The sequence below is a fragment of the Lissotriton vulgaris genome, chromosome 6, assembly GCF_964263255.1.
Source record: "Lissotriton vulgaris chromosome 6, aLisVul1.2, whole genome shotgun sequence".
NCBI lineage: Eukaryota > Metazoa > Chordata > Amphibia > Caudata > Salamandridae > Lissotriton > Lissotriton vulgaris.
Window position 1 is genome coordinate 1,274,387,669 of NC_141694.1, and position 12,363 is coordinate 1,274,400,031.

Consider the following 12,363-nt stretch of genomic DNA (forward strand, 5'->3'; position numbering starts at 1 on the left):
AAGAGACACAAAACAACAGAGCACTCAGCGTCTCTAACTCCTGTTTTTTAGGTCGAAGTCTACCAGGCAGAGAAGCTGCCTAGTTTGCTAAGTATGTCTGGGGGACATTCAGAAAGCTTCCCATGGAATGCATTCCACCCAATGGCTTGCCATTTAGCTTTGTCATTAATTACTCACATTTGCTTGGTTTTTATTTGCCGGCTTTATTTGTTTTAGACTGTCCGGGTTGAGCTCGTCCCTCCTGTGGCCCATACACTATTTACAGACTCCTTCCACCAGTGTTCGATTTCTGTAACCAGGACTTTAAATCTTGTTCTTATCTTGTCCCATTTTCTGTGCATTCAAAGACAGTGGTCATATGTCAGGCTCTGTCTTCAGAGGGAGCTTGGTGTTTACCTTTCTTTCTCTGACTTCAAAGTGAGAGGATGTATGTGACAATCATACTGGCTACTAGGGTTGTGCTCGAGGGAGGCTGTAGGATGATATTTATTCTAGGACACAAAATGTAAATTTCTGTAAATTAACTGCAGATATTTAAGAGTATATCAGAATTAGGAAAGCACAAATGAAGCAATTTTTTTGGTATTTCTTAAGTGTGGTGGAAACAAATATATTAATACGATCAAAACAAATCAGTGTACTAGGTGAAGACATTTCCACACGTTATCGTTTGTCCACAGTAAAACTGTAGGTCTGTGCAAATGTAATAGCCATTTCAATTAAAGAAGTGTTGTCTGTAATGGCACTGTGCTACCACAGCATGCATACTCCCCCACTCCGTCCTAGTCTGCACCACTCACCACTGCTCTCTACTCTGTGCCACTCCTCCCTGTGCCACTACACTCTATGCCACTCCACTCTGAGCCCCCACTCTACTCCAATCTGTTCTACGTCAATGCATTCTACGCCACCCTACCCCACACCACTGCACAGCACTCCAGTCTAGACCGCACTGCTCTACTCTGCACCGGTCCACGCTACACCACTCCACTCTGTAACACTGCATTCTAAACCACAGCACTCTATGCCGATGCACTCTACTCTGTACCACTCCATTCTACACCAGTGCATTTGACACCAATCTAATCTACTCTGCACCGCACGCTCTATGCCACTGTACTCTGTGTCACTGCACTGTACCCGCACCACTCAATTCTACTGTGCACTACTTCGCTTTACTCTGAAACAATCTGCTCTACCCAACTGCACTCAATGCCCTGCTCTCTACGCAACTCTACTCCACTCTGCTCCATTCCACACCACGCCACTCTACGCCTTTGCGATTTGCAGTGCGCCACTCTACTCTGCACCACTCTACACTACGCCACTGCACTCTATGCCACTTTAACCACTGTATTCTACACCACTGCACTCTACATCACTTCACATAAAATAGTAACCAAATCACTCTACGCCACTCAATTTACGCCAATCTACTCAGTAACACTGCACTCATTGCCACTCTATTCTTCACTGTACCACTGTTTATTACACCACTGCTCTCTGTGCCACTCTACTCTACATCATTGCATTCAACACCACTGAACTCTACTATACACCACTGCTTTTACAACAGTCTACTCTGCAACACTGCATTCTCCACCACTGAACTCTACGCCACTCTACATTGCACTCTATTCCACACCACTCTACTGCCACTCTGCTGCACTCTGTGCCAAAGCACTGTACACCACTACACTCTACGCCACTCTAGTCTGCATCACTCCACTCCACTGCACTCTATGCCAATCCTCTCTATGCCAGTCAAATCTATTCTATACCATTACACTCTATGCCACTGCACTCTTCTCTGAACAACTGCACTCCACGTCAATGCACTCTATGCCAATGCACTCTACACAACTTTCCTCAAAACCAATGCACTGTACACTGCACTCTATGCCACTGTACTCCACGCCAATCTTCTTCATCACTATATTCTAGGCCACTCTACTCCATTTTACGACACTCCACTTTACGACACTCCACTCTATGACATTACACTCCACTCTATATGGCACTCTCCTCCACTTTACCATACTCTCTTCACTCTATGCCACTCCACTCTAGAACACTGCTCTACTCTGTGCAACTCCCTCTGAGCCACTCTACGCCACACTAGACCACTCTACTCTATGTCATTGCAATCCACACTCTACTCTAGGCCGCTCTACTCTTCACACCCTACACCTCGTCACTGCACTCTATATCACTGTAACCACTGTACTCCACACCACTGCATTCTGCATTACTTTACTCACAACCAATGTACTCTATGCCACTGCAACGTACGCAAATCTACTCTGCACAATGGCATTCTATGCCACTCTAGTCTTCACTTTAACACTGTACTGTACGCCATTGCTCTCTATGCCACTCTTCTCTACACCATTCTACTCTCCACCATTCTACTCTACATCACAGCATTCTATGCCACTGCACACTACTATGAACCACTGTTTCTACGCCATTCTGAAACACCGCACTCTCCGCCACTGAACTCTATGGCACTCTACACTGCACTTTATGCTACTCTGCGCCACTCTACTGCACTATATGCCTATGCACTGTATGTCACCACACTCTGTGCCACTCTACTCTGCATCACTCCACACCACTGTACTCTATGCCAATCAACTCTATGCCACTCTAAGCTACTCTGCACCATTGCTCTCTACGCTACTGCACTCTACTCTGAATGCCTGCTCTCTTCATTGATGCACTCTATGCCAATGTACTCTACACAACTCTACTCATTACCAGTGCACTCTGCGCCACTGCACTCTACGCCACTCAACTCTGCATCGCCACTCTACTCTGCATCGCAGTACTCTAGGCTACTCTACTGCACGACATTGTTATGTTATGTTAATTTTAATTTGTAAGGCACAACAGCTATCCAAAACACTCAACTCTGTAACACTCTCCTCCACTCTACAACACTCTCTCCACTATATACCACTCCACTCTACAACACTTTACTCCACTCAGTGTAACTCCCTCTATGCCACTCTGTGCCACTTTACTCTTCTCTGTTCTATAACACACTGCTGCATTCTACTCAACACTACTACCCCACTCCAAGCCACTCCACTATGACACTCTATGCCACTCTACTCTACAACACTCTGCTCCAGTCTATTCTATTCCTGACTACTACATTCTATGACAACCTACTCCACTATATGCCAATCTACGGAACTCCATCTACACCACTCCATGTTACTTTACTCCACTCTACGCCACTCCAGTCTGCTCTATGCCACTCCACTCAATGACACTATATACTACTGCACCTTACGACACTCTACACCCTTCCACTCTACGACACTCTACACCCACCACAACACTCCACAACACTGTACGCCACTCTATTCTACTTTGCACTACTGCCATGTATGCCACTCTACTCTAAGCCATTGCACTCTATGCCAGTGCCCTTTACACTACACTACTCAACTCTATTGTGCACTCTAACCTACTGCACTCTAGGACCTGCACTCTACGCCACTGTGCGTCATTCCACTCTATGCCACTGCAATCTATACTACACTACACCAATCCACTCCACATCACTCTACTCTACTCTGCATCACTCTAGTCTACACTATGCCACCGCACTCCATGCCACTTTAACCACTGCACTGTACATCACTTTACTCAAATCAAATGCATTCTATGCCACTGCAACCTACACCAATCTACTCTGTACCACTGTACTCTGTGCCACTCTTTTCTTTACTGTACCACTGTACTCTACGACTCGGCTCTCTATGCCACTCTACACCACTCTACACCACTCTACATCATTGCCTCCTACACCACTCAACTCTACTATACTCCACTGCTTCTATAATACTCTACTCTGCAACAGTGCACTCTCCACCACTAAACTCTACGCCACTCTGCACTGCGTTGTAAGCCACTCTACACTACTGCCACTCAACTGCACTCTATGCCAAATCACTGTGCTTCTCCACATTCTATGCCACTCTACTCTGCATCACTCCACTCTACGCCACTGTACTCTATGCCAGTCCACTCTATGCCAATTGCACTATGCGACACTGCACTCTACTCTGAACGACTGCATTCTACGTCAATGCACTCTTTGCCAATGCATTCTGCACAACTCATGCCAAAACTAATGCACTATGAACTCTAAGCCACTGCACTCTACGCCAGTTTACTGTCCATCACTGTACTCTAAGCCACTCTACAACATTATACTCCACTCTACGACATGACACGCTCTCCACTCTGACACTCTACTCTACAATACTCTATCCACTCGGCTACATACACTCTGTGCAACATCCTCTATGCCACTCTGTGCCACTTTACTCCATTCTACGCCACTGTACTCCACTCTGCACCATTCCACTCTACTCAGTTTTTAAAAAGAGAAAGAGTTTTTTCTAGCAGACTTTGGGATTTTCATTGTGTCTGAATACTATTTGGAAACTGCATTTAAACTTGACGGATTTGCTATAAGACTTATTCTAGGGAAAACATAGCTGGAGACTTTTTTCTCTCTTTGGAGGATATTCTGTGATATGCACTGACTAGTTCCCGGATGCTCAGTGAAGTGAGACATCCACGCCATTGATCCGCGTTTGACCCCATGGGCTTAAGTTCAAGTCCCAGCGAGTACACTCAGCCATCTATCATTCCGAGTTCGATAAAATGAGTACACCGAGTCTGGTAACAATAAGCATTTGTTACCAGACTCTGTGTGCTTAACCCCACTAGGAAGTCTCTTCGGGCTGACACCAGCCCTAAGAGACCTCTTAGTGGGGTTAAAGTGCACTATGCAAATTTGCCTGCTATATTATGTAAGGGCAGTGAGCATGAACTCGGTACCAGCTGGCAATACTGCGGCATCAGCCGTTTAACATGGAAGACCATGCTGCCTTTGTGAACCTTGCATGAAGGTGACTGATGATTGCGTTGCCGCACAATGCCTGTACTGTTATTACATTGTCCTTAGCCTAAGGTAAACGTTACATTTAGGAGAAAATGATCGAACCATGTAACTGTTAAAGCCACAAAGGGAAAAAGTATATTGAATTAAAATGCAGGTTTCTAGAGTTCACCTTTGGAAAGTGGTTTGAAGTTCGTGTGAGATGTCCAGAGCATTTACTGACCGGAGTACAGTCTCTCCAAGGTGAATCCTCAAGGAATGAGAAACAATAGAGAATCAAGGAAAGGCCTGTGGAGAGAGAGGTCTAGGGTAAATACAGAGAGTCCTAGAGTGAGCAGAGATGCTCCTCCATGCTCACAAGCAGGAACTATAATTTCCTCCTTTTTGTCAGCTAATAGACTACCTCCACAGGGCTGGGTTTTTTTTGGGGGGGAGGGGGGGGGGGGAGAATTGGTGCTCCGCTGGGATATTCTGCATTGTCTGATTTTGACCATTTGACACCATCGGCCACAAAGGTACCACATAGGTTGGTCGGTTTCTTGTTGCCTTATTCTCATTGTTATTACACACCGGTGATCGCTTCTAGTTACCTCTCTCCAACAATTATTATTCTCAGCAAAGAGGTTTGAGATGTTCAGTTGGGTCCAAGGTACATGACCAGTCCTCTTCATTTCATTCAGTCTTTGAACCAACAGAGAATCTCAAGCCTTAACACTCAATCCAAAATGAACAATTGGGAACAGTCCAGCCCGAACTGCCAGGCCAGGTCCTCCCTGGACTGGAAACAAGCATCCTAGGACCGGTTTTGGACTTTCAGCCCTCATCAGCCAGGAAAGCTTGTTTCCAGTGGCATGCAGAGCAGAGGACCCACGTCTGGGCATACTCGTCCCACTCGGGGTGACAAATGCAAAACAAGCATTTGCAATGCAATAGGTCTCGCATGTTTGCAGTTTGAGCTATTGACATTGTAAATGACAATGCCCTTTATTAATGTTTTGGTTTTCAAAGTATAAATAAAAGGCATTGTCATTTACTATGCCAATTGCTTAAACCAGCGTAAATGCGAGACCTATTGCATTGCAAATGCTTTTTTTTCTTAAGCTCTCCTTGAGACCGCATTTGTTTTTTAGCTGTCTCCCTAGTGTGCTTCTCCTTCCCACTCTGTGTTGCTCTCTTCCTCGTGAGCTTCACCCACTATCTATTATGCGCTTGCCTCCGTATGACTTTCACCCCCCACCCCAGGTTGCTTCCCTCACTCCAAGCTCCATGTTGCTTATTTGCCAATTTGTCGCTCCTACCCCATCGGACTCCAAGCTGATCTCTTTCTCTCGCCCATTTGCTTTTCTCCATAAAGCCCCCACCCACTTACCCCTCTGCACCCCGGCACCTGCCCCCTTCATGTTGCTTCCACTTCCAGGCAGTAATCAGTTTGAAACTGCACATATTTCAGCTTTTTATTCTGGTGAATCTGCACTTCAGTGTATTATTGGAATATCAGTGGTAGGCAGTTTTTTGCTTCAGTGAGTCATTCCTTTCTTGAGGGTAGCATTAGAAAAAGGAGAATAAATCAACGTTCAGGTGGCAGTAAATAAAAATGTGTTTTTGGATGTACAAGTGAGTGCTCCTGGCCTGATTCCGCATGAGTGAGTAAAAGGTCCGAGACTTATCGTGACATCTAGTCATGTGGTAATTAGAAACCGGGGTCGAAGTTGAAGGAATCTTTGTAAGGAGGATGCAGCCGTGAGCTGTGGAATATGTGAATCCTCTGAAACAGAGATGCACGTTGGCCCCGCTTGAGATTGCCAAATGAGTGACATTTCACATACGTCGAAACACTGTGGCATATAGATGAACACTTCTGAAAATGCCAACGGATGTACAAAGTACATGAAACCCAGTTCTGTAGTAGTTTGCTAACAGTTCTTAAGAAATACCATTGTATTGTTAGATGGAATCGGTGTGCGCTGTGGCTTGTGATTCATTCTCACATTCACAAACGTGCAGGCAGTGACATCTTTGCTTAAATGTTCATTAAGGTGAAGGAAACGTAATTCACATGGCCTCTTTTTTCTGAAACCCAATTATTCCTTTTAAGAAAAAGTGCCCGGAGTTCTGTATCATAACTCAGTGCTCTGACCAGATGTGTAGACCGTAGTAATGCTGTTAACAGACTGCACCATAACTACGGACTCGGGCATCTTAGTTTGAAAACACGAACACGCTGAGCTGCAGTATCGGTGACCCAGTATGCGCCGTCTGCTTTGGGGGAAATAACTATTTGCTTCAATTAACAGAAAACAGGCACATGCATCTCAGCAGCTCTGGCTTTGAAGCATGGAAGAAACAACTACAGCTCTGTAGTTTAATTTACCGGAAGCCGCAATACGTGTGCAACCTGCAGTCACCGGTTTAAATCCGAGAAGGTAGGACGCAACCTTACATTTTACATTAATATAATAGTTTGAAGCTTACAAATATGTGTTTACGATAAACAGGTATTACCTTCACTGTCCTCCTTCTGTTTATTTGCTCCCTGTGAAATGGATCCAAACAAGAACAAGAAACGTCCCCAGCACAGACTAGTCAAAATAGGTCCCGATACACAGACCTACGCAACCCCGATGGAACCCCCCGTGCAAGGGACTGGACACATTCAAACCTCCACGGCGTTTATCTCCCTATATTTACGTACTATCCCAGAGTATAACCCACAGCCCTAACCATCCCCAGCAGCCTGTGCCCTCCAATGTCAATACTGCACGTATGGTCTGAAAACAACAGGCCTCTATTGACGGGCTCCAGCCTGCGCCCATGGTTAACTGTTTCTAGGCCGCCCTCTGGTGCACGCGACTCTGCCATGGATGTCCCAAGCCCCACTCCCCCCCCCCCTCCAGCTCAGAGAAGCAGCCCCTGATGGAGACCCGACGGCTGAGATCACTTACCCTGCACCGGCGGGACTGCGCCTGCGGCCTCCTCCACCGTGGCAAGCTGGGGCATCATATACTGAATATGTGGGTGCACCCCCAAATCCACCTGCTCGGAGACCGTGGGACAGGCGGATGCAGTTCAGGCGCTGCGTCATCCTCAAACAAGTCGGCCTGGAGCGGAGAACAGCCTAAGAGACGCGGGAGGGCATGAGCGTGACGCCGTGAGCGTGCACGTTGGCGTTCCCTGCGGCTCCTGCCAGTGGCGGCCCTGCAAAGCTAGAAGCGCATTCACAGACCGGTGTCTGCTCGTGCACCCGTTCTTGAAACTGGTGCTCCCGATCACAACACAGAAAGTGAGAATTATCACAGCATGAGGCCCCAAAGTAATAATTATCACAGCATGCCGAGAGGCGCCCCACGCTGCTGGAGCACTCAACTGCGCATTAATTATAGTTGAGTGCTCCAGCAGCCTGGGGCGCCTGTTGACATGCTGTGATAAGTGGGGTCTCATGCTGTGATAATTGATACTTGGGCGCCTGACGTGCTCCGCATTAATTAACGCGCACAAGCCGATCCACTGTGAAGCGCGTTCACAGACCTGAATTGGCTCGTGCCCATACAAGAATCGGCTCGTGCACAGGTTTGTCTCCAGGTCTGTCTCCCTTGGAGGCAAACACGGCAGCTATAAGTCTCGTTGGCGGCAGCGCTTCGCGCTGCAATGCCAGCGAGACCTAAACAACAATTGATGAACAGAATGCAGAACAATGTCATACATTCACCCGAGTACAGAGATCTGGGCCTAAATCCATCGTTTTTTTGCTCACCGTGCCATTACAGTTTGAACCCAGCCAAATGCAAATCAGTCTTAACCCTGTGCCCAATGGGAACAGTCCAGCCCGAACTGCCAGGCCAGGTCCTCCCTGTCCAACAACGGTTCTACTAACAGAAAGGACCTGGGTTCTCAGAAAGTTTCAGACCCTTACAACTGTATTATGAATGACCCTTCATGAATGGGTATTATTCGAGCTCATGGAGTGCCAGCTAGTGCAGAGTGGTGGTGCGCTTTCAGAGCTGTGCAAAATGTTGCCCTTTTATGTTGTCTGTTCTGTATTTTGCATTAAATATTAGTGACCCACACGATCCATGTGCAAAACTTTGATCCTTATTATGGGTTCCCTGTATTTATTTGTGGTAAGCTGGCATCTTTGGCTACGGCCGGTATGCTCCCACCTTAATCTAGGGACTATGAGTGATTACCCCTCAAATAGGGAATAATGTACAGAACCAAGAATACCAGGTCCGCATCAGTGTTTTTTCCCATCCCAGCAAAAATAATGACCCAAATTTGCATCCATTTGCCACCTACTTGGAGATGGTGGTAACCACATGTGGGGGCTAAATTTGAGTCCTTTGTTCTGGAAATGGGGGTAGGAATACGAGGGGGAGATAAGCAGGTGAGAGGAGAGATGGGGGAGCCGTTGCAGCTCCTCCTGCTGACCAGGAGTAGTGAGAGCAGGGCAGGGTGCTTCCCCTGTCCGCAGAGCCCACAGCTCTACATCCGATCCAGGCCCGAGTCTGATGTTTACCTACTCTGGAGGAAGCCTTAGTCTTCTATTCTTCATTCTGATGTGGTCCTCAGTCTCACCAGTGCACTGATATTGTAATCAAAACACTCCCTTTTTTGCTGTCCTTGCCTTTACCTGCGCGATATTGTTAGCTGTGGACCTTTCTTTATATACTTTGCACTTCTTTCTCACAGCTCGTTTAGTGACTTTGTAACTCTGTAAACTTCCCAATAAACCTCTTCCAGGTTTCGAGTAAATCCTAGTGTGATACAGTCACGGCTTCACTGGCCCCAGCATCCTTCACAATCTTTCCTTAGTATTTCAGGCTGGATGGTCATGTCAACATCCTAGTCCCTCTATACAGCCTGCTATAGAGCTGATCTGTCACTGCCGCTCTCGAGTAAGCCTCCCAATTGGAAAAAATAATTGTAGTGATCTGATTGTGCAGGCTGTAAACACTCTCATTTGAAATAGTTCTAATGTGATGTCAGCTCACGAGACCAGGGTCCTGCTCGCATCACCTAAACTACAGCCGTCTCTATATATTTTTATAAAGGTGGTTTACAGCTGCGCAGTTAGTAGATCAGAAGTACAATGATTTCCACTTTCATCTGGAGGCAAAGAGAGAATAAACCATGCGTACTCCAAATGTGCAGCCAATATAGGTGGATGTGGACACAAAAAATGCACTTTTATAATTTGTCTTAGTCGTGATCACAAAACCTATTATTCGTGATCACTGCTTGTGGGTTGTACGGCGGTACAACACAGGTAAATACATTGCATGCCCTGACCATGCATTTTTTAAAACGCATATTTTTTTACCACGGATATGCATTTACAATGCATGCCATTACCACGCATTGTTTTTATGTATAAAAACAATGTCATTGTGGGGGAAGACCTCCACACCTCTCATCTTACCTTAAATACATAAAGGCATGCGTTGTAAAGGCATGCGCGTGGTAAAAATGTGTGCTAAAAAAGAGTGTTAAAGGCATAACGGGGTAAAAACCTTGTTGTAAAGGCTGTTTCCCTTGCTTGTAGCACAGTCTTAATGCACATATTAAAATGGAGTGACATAGAAAAATGTATTTAAATAGGTCAGTGCTCATGGAGCGAAGGCAAACGGCCACAGTGCTTACTTGTGTTCAAAGAAGCGTCAAAACCAAATAATAAAAACAAACAATCAGAATAAGAATCATCCTTTGTCTGCCTTCACTCATATTTTCCATGCTCCTTATGATTTTATAACCCTTAACAAACATTTGTTACTCAGTTGAAATTGACTCATTTTGTGGTGAAGGAGTTTTGAGGGGGGAAGTTTTACAGCTCTGAAAGTCAGGGCACCAGACACTGTTTCCATTCCTCTGTGCTTGTGACTCACTTAAGCTCCTCAGGCAAGTACAGGTCAGGATGTTGGTGGTGGAAGAGAGCAACTCGTGGAACGAATGGGCATAGGGTTATTTATATGAAGCAGTACAGCAACACTTGTAGAGGATGACAGAGAAGTGCAACATAAGCCAGATCACGACGTATTGGCTTTGCTGTGATATATGTTGAGTTTGTTGGGGGCTGTTTAAAGATCAAAATTGAATGAAAAGACCTGCAAAATAAAAGAATGCAGATTTTGGTGGCTAATAAATAACATTTCACAACTAGTTCTCCTGGGATCCCGTTACCTTGGAGAGTTGAAAGGCGAAGGTGAATGGAGAAGGCTGATGGTGTGTCTATGGTACAACTGTAAGTGTAGGGAGCCATATACAGAGGAAAGGTGAGGCCCCCTGATGGAAATAACTATTCCAAATTGAATAGAATTGAGGGTTGTGCCTGGCAGGATTATTGCAAAGACCCAATGGGGTGTTCGCAGTGGGAGCATTTTTACTTCTGTTGAGTAGTAACAACCACTTTCAATGGCATACTTTGAGTGAAGGTCTTGAGTAAACAAAGAACTTTTTCAGTTGAGCGTTGACCAAGCTGAGTCAATTTAGTAGCTTAGAGGACTTTTGCTACACCAAACCTGTGAAGGGGTCCTCATTGGCAGATAATCTGCGGGCAAAGATAGTCAATGAACATGGTTCAAGTGTTTGAGAAGAGCGAAAGAAAGGGGAGGGGAAAAATGGGGTAGAAAGAGAAGAAAGTATGGAAGAGGAGGTAGTGAGAGGTGTAAAGAAATAGGCCAAGACAGGGAAAGAGGCAGAGAAAATGGAAGAGTCCAAGAAAAAATTTCAGGGGAAGAGACCAAGGAAAAATGGTGGTACAGTGAGAAAGAGAGAGAGGATGAAACGGGATGAGAGAAAAGGAGCGAGAGAAAAAGAGAGAGTGTGTACAGAAAGCCGCTTAGTTGTTCTCTTGTGTGCATACTGTTACTATTTTCTATTAACTAAGGTATCCCAAACAGATGCTAGGGTAGTGGACAGCTATTGTAAAAAGATTGCCCCAATTGGCAGCCTCTGCTTTCCAGTTTGACGACACTGATAAGGAGGAGTCAATAGAACTATAGTGATGCTTCAAAACTATAGGGTGTCACACTAGAATAAATTGGATCAGTTGACTAACTTTGTAGTGTGTCACCTTTACTACCTCCCAGTGGTCTGTCCAGGATTGTATGGAAGACACTAGTAAAGATGTATTTCTATGGTTATTTTGTTATATTTACATGTTGTTCTTGTTCATGTACAGAATGGTGTGATATATGTCATCTTTTGTGTTTTTTCATTGATTAGGTGCTATTGTCCATGTAGGATATAACTCTGTTTGAGATATTCACTGTGAATAATAAGTGCAGTGAGGGTAAATTAAATTTACTCTACAGAATAACTGCTTTGTATTTATTCCTTTATACCACCTGTTTTGCTTATAATTACGTTCCATGACCAGGTATATAAGAGTCATTTGAGTATACCCCCGTTGCTTTTGACCTGTTCCAGGTTGCCCCGACAACGTA

The 12,363-nt window shown here is 45.4% G+C and overlaps 1 protein-coding gene across 2 annotated transcripts in view; it reads left to right on the forward strand.

Annotated features, from left to right (window-relative positions):
• Positions 1-12,363, forward strand: part of TIAM2 (TIAM Rac1 associated GEF 2) — a 313,756-nt gene that overhangs the window by 67,006 nt on the left and 234,387 nt on the right. The window lies entirely within an intron of this gene.